The following is an 11,882-nucleotide window of genomic DNA, read 5'->3' as shown; positions in this document are numbered from 1 at the left end:
TCCTTGACTGTATGCATAGGGTGATGAGGTCTTTTTAATGCCTTATTTAAGTCTCTTGAGTCAATGAATATTCTGATTTCATCTGAATTTTTCTTATGAGCAGCTACCATGGACAACACCTATTCAGTTGGTTCTGTGACTGGACAAATCACACCTTGCCTAACTGGACCTTGACTCTGTCCTACATAACTATTATAGGTTCATAGGTTCATAGGTAGATACTAGGCTATCTGCCCTAGGGCATTTATAAGCCTAGCCAGAGTGTATTTGGCTTCCGCCTCCCTTTTAGATTAGCCTACTGTGCCTCTGTAAAGTAGGTCACAGAAGGTACCCTTTTAAGATTAGTTTACTGTGCCTCTGTCTAGCAGGGACACAGAAGAGATCCCAGGGGTGAATTTGCGATTTCCCATCCACGCGTGCAAATTTCGCTTGAAGAGGGTCAGCGAGGGGCTATGTCTAATATGAATTGGGATTCTATTCCAGAGTGAGGGGAGCCTCTGGGAAATTAATCTGTCCCTCCAGCATGTCCTATTTATTTTTGTGCTGAGGTTTAGGTCCCTGGAGCGTGTAGCTCTAAGGAACTTGGATTTATTGAGGTGGAGCATGTCCATTAATTCTTTGTTTGACATGGCTTTGTACGTCAGGCATAGATCGCCTCTGAGTAGGCAGTAAGCAACTGAGTAGAGCTGGAGTTTCTTTAGTCGAGTTGCATAGGACATCTGTTTGTAGCCCATGATTCTCTTGGTGAGGTACTTTTGGGGTCTCTCCAGTTGCTGCAGGTGTCGGGTAAGGTACATCCCAAAAGGGGCATTGTATTCAATTATGGGCCTGATGAGTGATGAGTAGAGGGGCACAATGACCTCTCTTGATCTAGATGCGAACCCTTTCATGATAAGGTGGGCTATATAGAAGGTCTTTCTAACCACTTTGGCAACGTGATTATCAAAGGAGAGATTACTATCTACGTTGGTCCCCAAATCTCTAATTATTTCTTCCGTACTTAATGGATTATCACCTATGTGGTAATTTGTGGGCACCTTGTTTTTTCCAAAGGGGATGACTATGCACCTTTTAGCATTTAGCTTGAAGCCGTGGCTCTGGCACCAAGCATCCGTCTCTGTGAGACCCTTTTGGAGGATGCTTGTGTCAGCTGGAGATTCGATTATGGCCCCCAGTTTGCAGTCATCTGCGAACTTTGTCAGCCATAATCCCCCCGTGTTAGCCTGAACCTCAGAGAAGTATATACCGAAGAAGAGAGGTCCCAGAACTGTGCCTTGTGGGACACCACTTGTAACTGATTTGGATTCAGACATGGCACCTGCGATTCCGACCATGTGGGTTCTATCACTGAGCCAGTTTGCAACCCATCTTGTGATATAGGTGTTGATATTTAAGCTGGTAAGCTTATTTATGATGCCCGAGTGGGGTATTGTGTCGAAGGCTTTTGTGAGGTCCAGGTAGGCTGTGTGGACTACCTTGCCCTCATCTATGGCTTTGGTAACTGTTTCAAAGAAATCAACTAGGTTTAAGAGGCAAGATCTGCCCTTAACAAAGCCAGATTGAGTAGGGTCCAGTGTCTGGAGGCTCCCAATGTCTTTGTTTATGAGTTCCATGATAATACGCTCGATAGCTTTACAGACCAGACTAGTCAGGCTTATGGGGCGATAGTTTCCGGGGTCCGTTGTGGCACCACCTTTGTGGAGTGGGACCACTGTAGCTGTACGCCATTCTTTGGGTACATATCCTGTAGTAAGGCTAAGTTTGAACAGTGACTTAATGTGAGGATTCAGTTCTTTTTGGAGTTCATGTAAGACACAGCCTGGGACACCGTCCGGTCCCATAGATGCTGTGTTTTTTGCTTTGGAAAGGGCAGCTTTCACCTGTGCATCTGTGATGTCAGGGAGGTTACATTCAGTTGGGATAGGCATTTGCTCCTTTGGGGGGGAAGGGGGGGGAGTTTGCACTAAATCTGTCTGCCAGGATGTTGGCTATGTCTGTAGGTTCGTTATATTTTGTACCGTTATGCAACAATTCAGAGCATATCTGGGAGTTTCCGCCCATGTTCCTGACATAACTAAAGAAGGCCTTGTGATTATCTTTAGTGTCTAGGGCAATTTTTCTTTCGAAACTGGCCTTTGATGATTTTATGAGGGATCGAAGTTTCTTGCTAATACTGATCAGAGATGCCTTCTCTTTTTGGGATTTTGCCCTGTCATGTAGTAGCTCCCTCCTTCTGTTGTATAGATTATTATGGCCGGGGTCCACCAGACCGGTCTCCTGTTTTTGGAGGAGTGAGTCTTGGTTTTATTTGGGATAGCACGATCCATGCATTCCTGCAGGTGCTCATAGAATGCATTTGTAAAGGATTCTGCGGATTGGGCTGTATTATCCTCTGGCCCAGGGGCTTTGAAGGATTCCACCTCAGTCTTGAGAAGTGCAAAGTTGGCTTTTGAGAAATTCTTTACAGTGATTTCCTTGGCTGGGGGTGGGGACGGGATATGGATGTCCAGGGAAATTTGTTTATGGTCTGATCTTACCAATGAGGGGTTTACCTCTGGTGTGGAACATAGAGTTCCCATGTTGGTGATGACCAGGTCCAATATGTTGTTCCCTCTTGTGGGAGTGGTGACCAGTTGTTCCATTGCATTAGAGTTTATAAATTCAAGGAACCATTGGGCGAGGGTGTTTGGGCTCGACTAGTTTCCCCAGTCAATGTTTGGGTAGTTGAAGTCACCCAATAACATAGTGTTTGGAGAGACCTTCATATTCTCCAGTGTTTTCAGGAATGCCAAGTGGGGTTCCTGTAATAGGGAGGGTGTTCTGTAGCAGGCTACAAACTGAAAGGCAGTTTTGCCTGCTGTTAGTTGCACATGGATGGTTTCCGATGCTTCGTGCAGTGCCACTAACCTGGAGGTGTAGGTATATTTGATGAATATAGATACTCCCCCTCCTTTTGTGCTTCGGTCCGAGTTTTGGGGCTGAAACGCATGGTATGAGTTATAACCTGGTAGTGCTGGGGTGCTCTCAGGAGCCTTGAACCAGGTTTCTGTTACTGCACAGACATCGATTTTCTCCATACCGAGGAGAGCCTTGAGTGCATGCATCTTGAGGTTTAGGCTTCTGGCATTGAGTACCATTATCTTTAGTTTTTTTATCCTTGGGTTGTCTATGGAGGTGGGTTTGTCCTTTGAGCCTTGCCTAAAAAAGGCACTATGGGGGTGGCAAGAGCCTTGGCCAGTATAAGAAAGCCTAAGGGTGACATGTGCAAGCCGTCCCTAGCGAAGCAACGTGGCTTGTCGAGCATGTCATCCCAGGCTGACAGACACTGGATCCCCTTTGAATGACACCAATACTTTAGCCAGTTGTTGAAACTGATCATTTTGTCTTTATACTGTGGCATCATTCTTGGTGAGGGCAAGATGCTACTCAAGGTCAGGGTCATACCAACCTGGGCTACATGGGCAGAGAGCTCCTCTATGTCTCTTTTCATGTAGTCTAGGGAGGTACGTCTCAGGTCATTCACACCAGCATGGACAATGATGGAGTTGGAGTTGCTTTGGAGTGACCTGAGTGCTTGCGTTATGTGGCGGATCCTGGCACCCGACAGGCAGCTTACAGTGACCTTCTCCTTGTTCAGTCTGGTGAGTGGGGCGTCAGTGTGCCGGACAATAGATTCCCCTATAACAAGTGTATTTGGTGTGTTGTTTGGCCTTAAGGGCTGTGACTTGGAACTCTTCTCACTGGCCTGACCACTGGACTGACCTCTGGGTCTAGTTTCATGGATTACATGACTGGAAGTTTGCCTAGCTTGTCATTGAAAACATCAGCATACTCTGCGAAAATAGCATTACTGAAGCTGGAACTGGGTCATGTGCTTACACGATGTATTTCTTTGGTAAAAGAAAGCAGTTTTATTCTCAAACTGTCTCTGAGACCTAATAATGACTGCACAGGTGTTTGGACTACATAAAATTGCAAGCTGTAACTGTTCCCAGCTGAATAGCATGAAAGCATTCCTCAGCTTTCGGTTTGAATCTCTTCACCTCCATAAGCAACAAGCTTCGCACAATTGGCCAAATTAAGTTTCTCACCAGCTCTCACTTTAGCAAATGTTTCTGGTGACATTACATTACACTTTGAACCAGTGTCTACTTTGAGCTCTGTGGGTTTACCATTGATCCGGACAGTAAAAATACTTCATTCTTTGCCAACAAAATTAACCTTTTCACTGACCACTGATACATCATCTACATAGACAGTAGGGTTGCAGCTCTCTATATGATCATCTTGCGTTTTTGAGTGACCTTTCTTAATAACTGAACTTACTTCATTTACAAAACTTTTGAAAATGATTCCATTTTTTACACTTGTGGCATTACTGGTGCAATGCTAAGCACCTCTCTCTTATAGACTCATGGTTGACTCCACAATTATTACAGTTAACAATAAGACTTGACTTGGGTTTTGCTGACTTGCTCTTATACTGTACTGAGCATGCTCCTTTAACTAAACTAGTCTTGGAACTTGCTAGAAAGCTATGGGTTTTCCTTGCCACACCCACAGGGGTTGATGCTGCTATGTGCTTAGGCTTGTTTCTACTTGCCACGTTTCATGCTGTCTATGTTTGCTCTAGAGGCTGCTGAAACCATGCTCTTATCACTTGTAAGCATACGTGTGTGCCTTTCTGTGAGCTCATGGACTTGACAAATCTCTATGGCTTTGCTTAATGTTAAATCACTGTCATGAAGCAAAATCTTTCTCAGTGCAGCATTATTAACACCACACACAAGCCTGTCCTTAATTAACTCATCTTTCAAGTCACCAAATCTGCATGTTTTAGCTTTTTTTTCTCAAGTCAGTGACATAAACTGCAAAAGTTTCACCTGGCTTTTGGTCTCTTGTGTAAAATAAGTGCTATTCTAATGTAACATTTATCTGGGGGTTGCACATTACTCTAAATTTATGTTTTAAGCACTTGGGGTCCTCCCCTGATTCACCCGGTACCACAATATAATGGCTTGCCCCCTCTCCTGCATATACTTCTGATGCATAAACAAATGAACGTTCTCTTTCAACAGCTTCTGACCCAGCTAAGTTAAGCAAAATGAATGCCCTTGTATGTGCATCTTTGTCAGAAAAAGCTGCTTGTATGAAAATATCATATTCCTGCTCGAATACTCTCAAATTCTCTGCTATATTATGGTCAACCACAAGTGGACTTCGTATGCGAAATGCCTCTGCCATATCAATACAAGTAGTGAAGGTGCTTGAAATTATGTGCGAACATACACACATAAATATATATATATATATATATATATATATATATATATATATATATATATATACTAGAACTTTGTGCCCCAGTACTTGTAATTATGCCCAGTAGCACAAAATACTCTATGAAATAACTGTACTTTGCCAAATAAGTCTCTGGTACACAAGAACACTTTGAATTCACTGTACTTTATGAAACCACTCCTTATCAATGTAAGAAATACTTCGAAATGACTGTACTTTGCGAATAAACTGTATACAATGGAAGAAGCTCAGAGTAAGAAACACTTTGAGATAAACGCACTTTGCAAATAAACTGTACATAGCACACGAACCTTCCAAAATGGCTGTACCTTGGAAAATAACTCTGCACAGTGTAAGAAACACTCTGCAATGGCAGCACTATGTGAATAAATGTACACAGCACAAGAAAATTTTAGAAATGGCTGTACTTTGACTGCACTTTGCAATCTAACTGTATTTTGCACACAGCAAACTCTTTGAATTAATTGCACCGTAATAAAGGACACACTCTGCAAACACTTCACACACTTTGAGATACTTCAACCAACTCTAGTTATGGTTTGACTGGCTTCGGTCAATGTAAAAAAATAGTTTGTGCCCAAACACAGTGTTTTACTACATGCAGTTACCTTGCTCTTTAAGCTTATTTTGCCCTTTTATTGTACTCGTTATGTGTTTTTAATCTCTTATCATGCTCATTATACTTTTCTTGTGCCCATTTTACTTTAAACAAGCTCGTTATGCAAACCAAAGGTAATTCTGAGACCCTTATGAATAGTTTTGCTAGTTTTATCAAATATCATGGTTTCGAACATTTCATCCAATTAATAATGCAGTTTGTGCCTTTTGTTTGCTTAATAATATGTTTTGTGCTACTCATTTGATTAATAATGCATTTGTACCTTATAAATGCACTGTTTCATTTTCTTTGCCAAATACATTATTTGTGCAGTTTTCTTTACCTTTAGCTTGCTTCCGTCATTTTTTCATTTGTCTGAGCACTGTTTCACTCCACCTGCTTAGTCTGCCTTCACCTTCAACTCTGCACCTCATGGCTCATAGAAGTAGCTCTTCTGATCCTGGTTCTGACACCATGTCGCTTGTCTAGTCAGGATAAAACAGACGAAGATTTGTGGGTTCTGTTCAAACAGCTTTTTTTTTTTACCGTACAAACAGATCACAAATGAGGCTTTGTAACTTAAACTTAAATAAACTTATAAACAGACTGACTACTGCACTCATACATGTTAACACTCAGGCTGTTCTCTCAAAATGGCATTGCTGCCTGCACGTGCTCATATCTGGAAATGCTTCTTAAAGGTACATACACGTGCTCTGATCTACAGCCATCCTTTCATCTACACAGATGGTCAGTAAGCAATGAACAAGGCTTACCCATATCTGCACAAGATCACGTAAACCACCATATGTTGGGGTTGTAAAACAAATCACTTCTCAACTCAGAACCAAAGAAACTTGGTAGCAGTCTGTCACCATACTCATCATCATCTTCTTTCGGCTGTTCCTGTTAGGGGTCGCCACAGCGGATCACCTGTTTCCATTTCTTCCTGTCCTCTGCATCTTGCTCTGTCACACCAATCACCTGCATGTCCTCTCTCACCACATCCATAAACCTTATCTTAGGCCTTCCTCTTTTCCTGTTACCTGGTAGCTTCATCCTTAGCATCTTTTTCCCAATATACTCCGCATCCCTTCTCACCACATGTTCAAACCAACGTAATCTTGCCTCTCTGGCTTTGTCTCCAAACCTTCCAACCTGGGCTGACCCTCTAATATACTTATTCCTAATCCTGTCCACCCTCATCACACCCAGTGCAAATCTTAACATCTTTAACTCTGCCACATCCAGCTCAAACTCCTGCCTTTTTGTCAATGCCACTGTCTCCAACCCATATAACATAGCTGGCCTCACTACCCTCTTGTAGACCTTCCCTTTCACTCTTACAGGTACTCGTCTTTCACAAATCACTCCTGACACTCTTCTCCACCCACACCATCCTGCCTGTACTCTTTTCTTCACCTCTCTTCCACACTCACCGTTACTCTGAACTATTGACCCCAAGTATTTAAACTCATCCACCTTCACCACCTCTACTCCTTGCATCCTCACCATTCCTCTATCCTCCCTCTCATTTACACACATATATTCTGTCTTAGCCCTGCTGACCTTCATTCCTCTGCTCTCTAGTGCATATCTCCACCTCTCCAGGGTCTCCTCAACCTGGTCCCTACTCTCCCTACAGATCACAATGTCATTTGCAAACATCATAGTCCACCGGGCCTCCTGTCCATCACCACTGCAAATAAGAAAGGGCTCAGAGCTGATCCTTGATGTAATCCCACCTCCACCTTAAACATATCTGTCACTCCCACCGCAGTCCTCACCACTGTCACACTACCCTCGTACATATCCTGTACCATTTTTACATACTTCTCTGCCACTTCCGACTTCCTCATACAATACCACAACTCCTCTCTAGGCACCTTGTCATATGCTTTCTCTAAGTCCACAAAGACACAATGCAACTCCTTCTGACCTTCTCTGTATTTCTCCAACAACACTCTCAGAGCAATCATTGCATCTGTAGTGCTCTTTCCTGGCATGAAACCATACTGCTGATCACTAATCATCACCTCCATTCTTAACCTAGCTTCCACTACTCTTTCCCATAACTTCAAGCTGTGACTGATTAATTGTATCCCTCTGTAGTTACTGCAGCTCTGCACATCACCCTTATTCTTAAAGATAGGTACCAAAACACTTTTTCTCCACTCCTCAGGCATCCTCTGACTTACCAAAATTTCATTAAACAATCTGGTTAAAAATTCCACTGCCATTTCTCCTAAGCACCTCCATGCTTCTACTGGTATGTCATCTGGGCCAAAAGCCTTTCTATTCTTCATCTTCTTCATAGCTGTACTTACTTCCACCTTGCTAATCTGTTTCACTTCCTGATTCACTATCCCGACATCATCCAACCTTCTCTCTCTCTCTCTCATTCTCTTCATTCATCAGCCCCTCACGGTACTCTTTCCATCTACTCAACACACTCTCCTCACTTGTGAGTACGTTTCTCTCACTATCCTTTATCACCCTTACCTGCTGCACATCTTTCCCAGCTCTGTCCCTCTGTCTAGCCAATTGGTAGAGGTCCTTTTCTCCCTCTTTAGTGTCCAATCTCTCATACAACTCTCCATATGCCTTATCCTTAGCCTTCGCCACCTCTCTCTTTGCCATGCACCTCATCTCCTTATACTCGTGTCTACTTTCTTCATCTCTTTGACAATCCCACTTCTTCTTCACCAGCTTCTTCCTCTGTATACTCTCCTCTGTCCAGATGTCACACCAAGCACCTTTCTAGCAGTCTCCCTTACTAGCTCTGCTGTAGTTACCCAGCTATTCGGTAACTCTTCACTGCCTCCCAGTGCCTGTCTTAACTCTTCCCTGAACTTCACCTCACAATCACACTTTTTTAACTTCCACCATTTAATCCTTGGCACTGCTTTCACACTCCTCCTCCTCTTCTTGATCACCAACGTCATCCTACAGGCCACCATTCTATGCTGCTTAACTACACTTTCCCCGGTCACCACTTTACAGTCTCCAATCTCCTTCAGACTGGCCCTCCTACATAGGATATAATCCACCTGTGTGCATCTTCCTCCACTCTTGTACGTCACCCTATGCTATGATAACTTATCCAATATTACCTTCTCCATTGTTTTTCCACAACATGAAAGTAGACGTAAGGGTCTATATGACTCTGGGTTTATCCTACTCCCCTTTCCCTTAATGACAGGTTTAATAAGCACATGTCTCCAGCCTTCAGGACTCTCCCCATATTTATATGACCTAGTGAATAAAGACACAAGTTCTTGCTGAAGTGTAGTGAGGTCATTGTTATTAATTCCGTCTCCTCTCTGTGCTTTGTTTGGATCCAGTTTGTGCAGTTCTTTTTCAATATAATCTAATTTGATTCCAGACAGACGGGTACCAGTAAGAGTGAAAGGGAAGGTCTACAAGAGGGTAGTGAGACCAGCTATGTTATATGGGGTGGAGACGGTGGCATTGACAAAAAGGCAAGAGTCAGAGTTGGATGTGGCAGAGTTAAAGATGTTAAGATTTGCACTTGGTGTGACTAGGATAGACAGGATTAGGAATCAGTATATTAGAGGGTCAGCTCAGGTTGGACAGTTTGGAGACAAAGCAAGTGAGGCGAGATTGTGTTGGTTTGGACATGTGCTGAGGAGGGATACTGAGTATATTGGGAAAAAGATGCTAAGGATGAAGCTACCAGGTAACAGGAAAAGAGGGAGGCCTAAGATAAGGTTTATGGATGTGGTGAGAGAGGACATGCAGGTGGTTGGTGTGACAGAGCAAGATGCAGAGGACAGGAAGAAATGGAAACAGATGATCTGCTGTGGCGACCCCTAAAGGGAACAGCAGAAAGAAGATGATGATGATGATGATGATCAAAAGGTACTACAGAATCATCAGACAGCCTATGTAGAAGATTCATAGGATATACAAAACGATTAAGAGAGAAATTAGAGGAAAGAAAAATGCTTCCACAGGAAAAACTGTCAAATGCTTCAAAGGAAAATCTGTGTTCATTAATACAACAGATTTGTGAAAAACAGTATGTAGATCAAGAAACTTTGATCTGTTTGGAAAAAGAAGCATCTGAGCAAATGCGAAAATATAAACAACAAAACCTAGACATATTTGAAAATTATAAAAAAGAAATATGAACATAGGAAAGAGAGATTAGATATGGTGCAATATTTATGCAAAGGAGAAAGCCAAATTAATCAATATAAAGAAGGCAGCCTCAAAGATATTCAAACAGAAATAAGGCAAAAGCATCTGGATATGGAAAATTTCAAAATAAAAAAAAAATATCACAAAGAGGGAATGTAGAAAAGAATAATAGTAAAGCAGAAGTTGAAGTTATGGAGTCCCTGCGAAGTCAAGCATTTGGTGTAGAAGGTTTAATACAGGTTACATCACAGCATGATGGGGTGAGTCCCTGAAGTAAGGAGAAGCAGAAAGATAGATTAGGGGACATCTGAAGAAGAAATATGGACATGAGAAAGAAAAAGAGATTTAATATGGTGTAATATTAATGCAAAGGAGAAAGCAAAACTAACTAATACAAAAAGAGCATCGCCAAAGGTATTTGAAGAGGGGTTCCTATTATGTAATCAAAAGTATAAAACTTCAAACACCACAAGATCGAACTTGTATGTTCGAAGTTTTATAATTTTGAACACAAAAAAAAAACAATGGACAGAAAGTAACTCCCACACACTCTTTAAATATACCAAATCCGAGATCTCACTACAGTGCAGAAAGGGAATATTTCCCTTTTTTTTTCTTCTTCTTTTTTTTTTAATTTGAATTGCTGAAACTTCGAACATTTGTGTTCGATGTTTTCAGGTTCAAAGTTTCAGCAATTCGATAATGCAATAGGAACCCTTTGAAGAGAAATACAGGCAAAGGACTCTGGACATTGAAAACTTTACAATACAAAAAATAAGAAGACAAAGAGGAAAAGTAGAAAAGGAGATTAGTAATGGAGAAGTTAAAGAAATAGAAATTAAGGTTATGGAGCACCTGCAAAGTGAGGGATTCAATGTAGAAAATCTAATGCAGAAAGCACCACAACAGGATAGAGCAAATTAAGGGGAACCAGTGGAACAGGTAGCAATTGATTAGGTGCCATATGAAAATATTTTGGAGCCCTCCATAGGCAACCAGTATTAATGCTCATTTTAAGCTAGACAGCAAAGGAAGGAAAAGGAAACTGGAAAACTTGATGCAGTCAATGTTGAGGAGTGATAGGCCAGAGAGTTCCCATATGACAGAGCAAAGGATGGCACAGGATGAAATTGAAGAGAATGTGCCACAGGACGATGCTATAGAACTTTCCATAGAATGCCTGCAGGAATTGGAAAACAAGGACTGTGCCCTCAGTTTGGATGAAAATGAGCTAAGAGAAGAGTTGCTTGATTTAACAGACATGGACAGATATATTAAGATCAATGAGAGAAATAGACTGCAGAAGGTCAATAAAACCCAAAAAGTCAGAATTCTGATAAAACAAATGCAGTAATTAGGACTGTCCATAGAGATCCATGTGATATAACAGAAATAAACAGGAAATATTACTGTGCTTCTAAATTAATATCTGATAAAGGTCTACCACAAGAACACAGGGCAGTGAGGGAAAAGAAGGGTTGAAATCGAATATCATGGTGGAAGTATCGAATAGAAAAAACTATAAAGCAATTAAGACAAGAAGTGTCACTGTTAGAAGATTATAGAAGAGGGAATACATCAACAAAAATACTAAGAAAGATCGATGTGGTAAAAGTAATGCACTGCATTAGAACAGACCAGGCTCTATCATGCACTATCGCAAATAAACTAAAAATTTCAGCACAGGTGGAAAAACTTAGAAGATACACAGATAAATATAAGGGAAAAGTACAAAATAAGCAATTTACTGATGACCCAAAAAAGTTTTATAGAGAACTGGGAAATATGGTAAAAGGAA

This window comes from Protopterus annectens, chromosome 11.part0 (genome assembly GCF_019279795.1).
Source record: "Protopterus annectens isolate FY-2018-M chromosome 11.part0, PAN1.0, whole genome shotgun sequence".
In the NCBI taxonomy this organism is placed as follows: domain Eukaryota; kingdom Metazoa; phylum Chordata; order Ceratodontiformes; family Protopteridae; genus Protopterus; species Protopterus annectens.
Note: the sequence above shows the minus strand (reverse complement) of the source record.